This window comes from Rana temporaria, chromosome 1, assembly GCF_905171775.1.
Source record: "Rana temporaria chromosome 1, aRanTem1.1, whole genome shotgun sequence".
NCBI classification, from domain to species: Eukaryota; Metazoa; Chordata; class Amphibia; order Anura; family Ranidae; genus Rana; species Rana temporaria.
Window position 1 is genome coordinate 373,272,771 of NC_053489.1, and position 5,602 is coordinate 373,278,372.

The window sequence follows — 5,602 nt, forward strand, 5'->3', positions numbered from 1 at the left end:
GTATATTGTGACCATTCATCTGCTGTCTTTATTTTATGTTGGACAAAACAAACTTGTGGCTATTGTAATCTGTATTGTTTTACGTTGTGTCAAATGGTTTATGGTTGCTCAACTGTATTGTTATTTCACTCCCTTTTTTCAATAAACATTCTGTATTGTAAAATGAGAAAACTATGTCTGCTGAATGATTACATTGTATAAATGAGGTCAAAGAGAGCCATCCGGCTCGGAAATTTATGACATGCGTTTATGTTTCTACATAACTGTAAGTGTACATCTGTGTTTTTAATAAATCACTTTTTATGCAGTATTACACTATGGCAGTCTTTCTCTCCCACATGGGGAACCAAGGATCACTCAGAGGATTCATGGCGCAGGGATTCAGTGCAGTGCAGAGGGTTCAGGATTGCTTTGTTGTCCACTATAGAGAGCCAGGGCTGGGGTAAATAGCCATAAGCGGATACGATCTCCCTAAAAAGAGATCAGTCGATCTGGTAAGGGGCATTGATGTCATAGGTGGAGGACCTTCTCTACCAATCACTTTTCCTTCTGGTGTTAATTGATTTGAAGTCACCATGGATTACTGTATTGAAGATTAGCCTCTCAGGATTGAGTTCTGGAACTTTCTCAATTTGGGAATTCTTTATTTTCCTCCCTTTTTTGTCTCTATTATCAGCAGTGACAATCATATTGAAAAGGCAACCAACCCATCCTGGTCTATGTGATTAATGTCCATCATTTGGGTCCATCAGTTTGCCCTGTTCTAATAATATTATTATTTTTTTTTTGAACTTTCAAGGAAGCCATATAGGTCTTTTTACACTTGGTTCATGATTCATATATCACGCACTTGATATTTTATATGTCGTTTTGTATTTTCACTGTTGCAGCGCAGCTTAATTTTTTCCACATGTTATACATGCAGCGTACAGATATGTGTGACAAAAAAAATCCAATTTATAACTAGATGAAAGAACCAAGCAGAGATCCCCTTGGTGTCCAGATACCCCACGGAATTCCTCAGTTAAAAGTAGTAGCTATGATGAAATACCTCGGGATATGGATTACGAGGGACATCAATAGCTTTGTCTCAAATAACCTAATCCCCCTCTTGTCCAAATGGGAACATAAAAGACATCTGGTGTAAACTACCACTATCCATAGCGGGGAGATGTAATTTAATAAAGATGCTATGGCTGCCCCAGCTACTCTATATCCTCCATAACTCCCCAGTTTGGATAGACCAAAAATGGTTCAAAAGGATAGAATCCATTTTTAGAGATTTAATCTGGAAGAAGGGACAAGCCAGGATTTGTCTCCAGACCATGCAGTTACCAGCTAAAGAGGGGGGAATGGCAGTTCCTCACCCGAAAACATACTTCTTAGCTTCGCAGTTACAACATCTTGCAAATTGCGGATTGGAGGGAGACGGGAATCTCGGTACATTGATGCTAATAGGGGCACCACATAGGACATTAATGGAGGCACTCGAGGCTGGCTCGTTTATTCATAAATGTCCAACTATAAAACTTATCCTTAAAATATGGCAAACAACAAAAACATTGATGGGCTATAAGGGAATAACAACGTTTGCCCCTCTCTGGTGCAACCAAAACTTAAGGGAATTAAAAGATATTGAGAGATGTAAGGAATGGGAGAGACAAGGGATAAACCGCTTAAACCAATTGTATGATGGAGAACATATGAAATCCTTTGCAGACTTGCGACAGGAATTCAACATAGCAAACAAAACATTTTACAGATACCTCCAGATCCGGCACGCCATCCAAGCCCAGTTTGGGTCACAACCCATTGTATGGTCCTCGGCTCCTACCCTCCTGAAAATAACCTCTTCAAAAACAACTAAAGGCCTGATCTCCGAACTGTATTCCAGAATAGGAGCTAAAACAATAAGCAGGGCAGGCCCCATTAAGAGTAGGATAGGGTGGGAGAGAGACTTAGGGCAAATGTCCACGGAACAGTGGAGCGCAATCTTGAGGAGGGGGGGTATTGGTCTCGATCTCTCCATCCCAGCAAGTATCACACTTGTTCCTCCTGCATATAGTATACTACACCCCCAGGAGAATGTTCAATCTCGGGTGGAGAAGTACTGACGAATGTCCAAGGTGCAGAGCGACCGGCAGCCTCATCCACATGATGTGGAAATGCCCTAAGCTATTCAGATACTGGGAGGAGGTGACAGACATAATAAATAAAACTTTTAAAACGAATCTGGAAGCTGAATCCAAGGCATGCCTATTAGGCAGTATTGAGGAGGATAGAGTGCCTGTCGGCACCCTTGAGGTAGTGCTAAGATGCCTCTTCCAGGCAAGGAAGCTAATCGCGTGGAGGTGGCAGGCCCAGATTCCACCCACTGTCAAATCCTGGGTTGAAACCATTAACACAATGATCTGGAGCGAGAGAGTGACACTTACTAAACAGGGCAACTATAGAAAATTTGTGAGGATGTGGAAACCTTGGCTAGACATAACGGGATGCTCTATATAAGAAGAAGTCTTTCAAATTTAATAAATACTTTAACCCGATATTGGACATCCCTTTACGGGGAGGACGTATTTTAACGAAACAAATTAACCTAAAAAAACGGTTCAAGGTGTGATGGGAGGGCGGTTGGGTGGGTGAGGGTTGGAGGGGTGGTGGGGGGGGATGGTGGACATAAGGGAAGATAATTTGGAATTTAAGAGGTTTTTATTTTTTCACTTAATTATAATGATACAGAGATAGGGGGAGGGGAAAAATGTATGCTTGTATATGCACTATGTTAAGTCTATGCAACTTGGCGCACTACTTTTTGTATTTCACATATGCAAACAACAATAAAAAATGTTATAATTAAAAAAAAAAAAGAACCAAGCAGAAAATATTTGGTGAACCAGTTGAAAACAATATCCCTTTATGTACACTCCCTTTCCATTTATTTTACTGTAAGAAAACCTGCTTAATTTCATAATATTTACGTTTGTTCCAAATTTAAGCATTTACCCTTGTCAGAAGATAAATAAAACCCATATAAAAATTTGATTTTATGTACCAGAGAAAACACACTCTTAGTGAGTTATAATGCTAGGTATTTAAACAGTATTGTGTAATAATTCAGGAGGAAACATTTTATATGTAATAAACTATTTGTAATAAGTTAATATTTTTTAAATTTAACAATAATAACAATACACAATAAAACACAAGAATAGGCAAAACAAGGAAGGGTACATAACAGAATACACCTGCTAAGCTTTTCTTATCAACATTAGGCTCCATGCACACTGAGCTTAAAGAAATAAAGCCTGTTCCTTTGGCAGAAAAAAATGAGTTTAGGAAAGTTTTGTGTTTTTCTGCCAGAGAGCTCCAATCAGAAATGCAAACCAGAATGTTTTCCTGCCTCTAAACGTTGAGTTTAAAATATGCCTGTAATCGTCCTAATGTGCGTGGACATCATTGAGCTGCTTCTATGGGCAGTACACAAAACTCCTGTAGAAGCAGCGATTTTAAGCCAGTGTGCATGGACACTAATACAACTAAGTCAGATTAAAATCTATATACACAACAAACAAATTTGAAAAATGGACAGAAATGTTGTCTCACAAGTATGGACCACAAAGTTCTGTTAAGTAAAATGTAACATACCTGTTTTTTTTCTACCTCCATATGTCTTAGAGAGTCATTCACATTAACATTTGAAGCTAAACATATTGCCCTTCCCCGAATATATCTGGCGTCTGGTATGCTCATCTAAGTTCTTTGTCTAATATGTTGTACTTAGAATGATTGCAAAACAATTTCCTTGTTCAATGGCTAACTTCCCTCCCCCAGGTGCTTGTCACTGGGCTGGGACCATCACACAGTGTTTGAAAAACAAGAGTACAAAGTTCCCTGATGTTGCTTTGACCTTTCACATACTCATGGCTGCATGGAAGCAAAACTACAGTGGGGGAATCATAAATTGCTTAGTTGAAACAAAGTGTTCTAAACTCTAAAGTTTTTTTACCTTAAAGCGGATGTGCCACTAAAAAATATATTAAAAGCCAGCAGCTACAAATACTGCAGCTGCTGACTTTTAATATAAGGACACTTACCTGTCCTGGAGTCCAGCGCCGATCGCAGCAGATGACGAGCCGATCGCTCGTCACCCTGCTGCTCCCCCCTCCATCCACGGTGAGGGAACCAGGAAGTGAAGCACTCCGGCTTCACTGCCCGGTTCCCTACGGCGCATGCGCGAGTCGCGCTGCGCCCGCCGATTGGCTCCCGCTGTGTGCTGGGAGCCGAGTGTTCCCAGCATACAACGGGGGACGGACGGGAAACAAGGAAAAAACCCGTCTTTTGCCCGCATCATAGGGCCGGAAGTGGGTGCAGATACCTGTCTGTAGACAGGTATCTGCACCCCCCTTCCCCCCTGAAAGGTGTCAAATGTGACACCGGAGGGGGGGAGGGTGCCGATCAGCGCGACTTCACTTTACAGTGGAGATCCGCTTTAATGCATTCTCTGCATTAAAGCAGAGGTCCACCCACCGCTGCAAAAATTAAAAGCCATCAGCTGCACATACTGGCCCGGATTCAGATAGCACTTACGCCGGCGTATCTCGAGATGCACGGCGTAAGTGTAAATTTGCGCTGTCGTATCTATGCGTCGTACCCACAGAACCAGATACGCCTGAAAATAGGCTTCTTCCTACCGGCGTAACTTTTCTACGTTTTTTTTATATACGCTGGACGGATCTGCTGCTCCCATCGATTTTGTATTCAAATATGCAAATGAGTGAGATACGCCGATTCAGAAACTTACGTTTGGCCGGCGCAGGCTACGCGCGGTACGCGTAAGTGGAATGTCCGGCGTAAACGTACCCCTCATAAAGCAGGGGTAACTATGCACCAGACTTGCACAGGTCAGCTGGAGAGCAGCTACAGCAGCACCGTTACAGACGACCTGAGCAACAACACTTGTAGGTCAACACATCTGTATGCCAACATGCCAGGGGCAGCCATGGTCATAGCACTACTGCGTCTACGGGCACGTAGGAGGGCACGGGAGAGGATATACCGAACGCGCATTGACGTCTTTGGCATGGGTGAATCAGAGGTGTATCGCATCTTCAGATTCAGCCCTGATGCCATCATGGAATTAGCCAGAACCCTCCATGATGACATCACCAGCAAGACACACCGCGTATAAGGTCCTGGCAACACTGCATTTCCTCGCCAGTGGATCTTTTCAAAGAACAAGTGGAGTAGTGGCTGGGATGTCACAATCCACCATGAGCAGATGTGTGCACCAGGTTGTCCCCGCAATCCTCAGACGCATGTCCCACCACTTCATCAGACCCACCCAGGAGCATCTGTGGCAGAAGGCAATGGCAGATTTCTACAGAATTACAGGATTCCCACGCACTGTGGGGGCCCTTGATTGCACACATGTGGCACTACGGCCCCCCCGTGACACAGAGCACATATACTGCAATTGTAAGCATTGGCATTCCATCAACGTACAGGTGATAGCCGATTCCCAATGCCTCATATGGCACGTCCGTGCCAAACACCCAGGGGCCAGCCACGACAGCTTCATATACTGTCAAAGCACCATCCCAAC

At 43.2% G+C, this 5,602-nt stretch overlaps 1 long non-coding RNA gene across 1 annotated transcript; it reads right to left on the minus strand.

Annotated features, from left to right (window-relative positions):
- Nucleotides 1–233: 233 nt before the first annotated feature.
- LOC120911099 lies at nt 234–3,992 on the minus strand. Its single transcript, XR_005741900.1, has 2 exons — nt 3,646–3,992; nt 234–471 (listed from the first exon to the last, which is right to left on the minus strand). It is a non-coding gene; the product is annotated as an uncharacterized LOC120911099 (long non-coding RNA).
- Nucleotides 3,993–5,602: the final 1,610 nt, after the last annotated feature.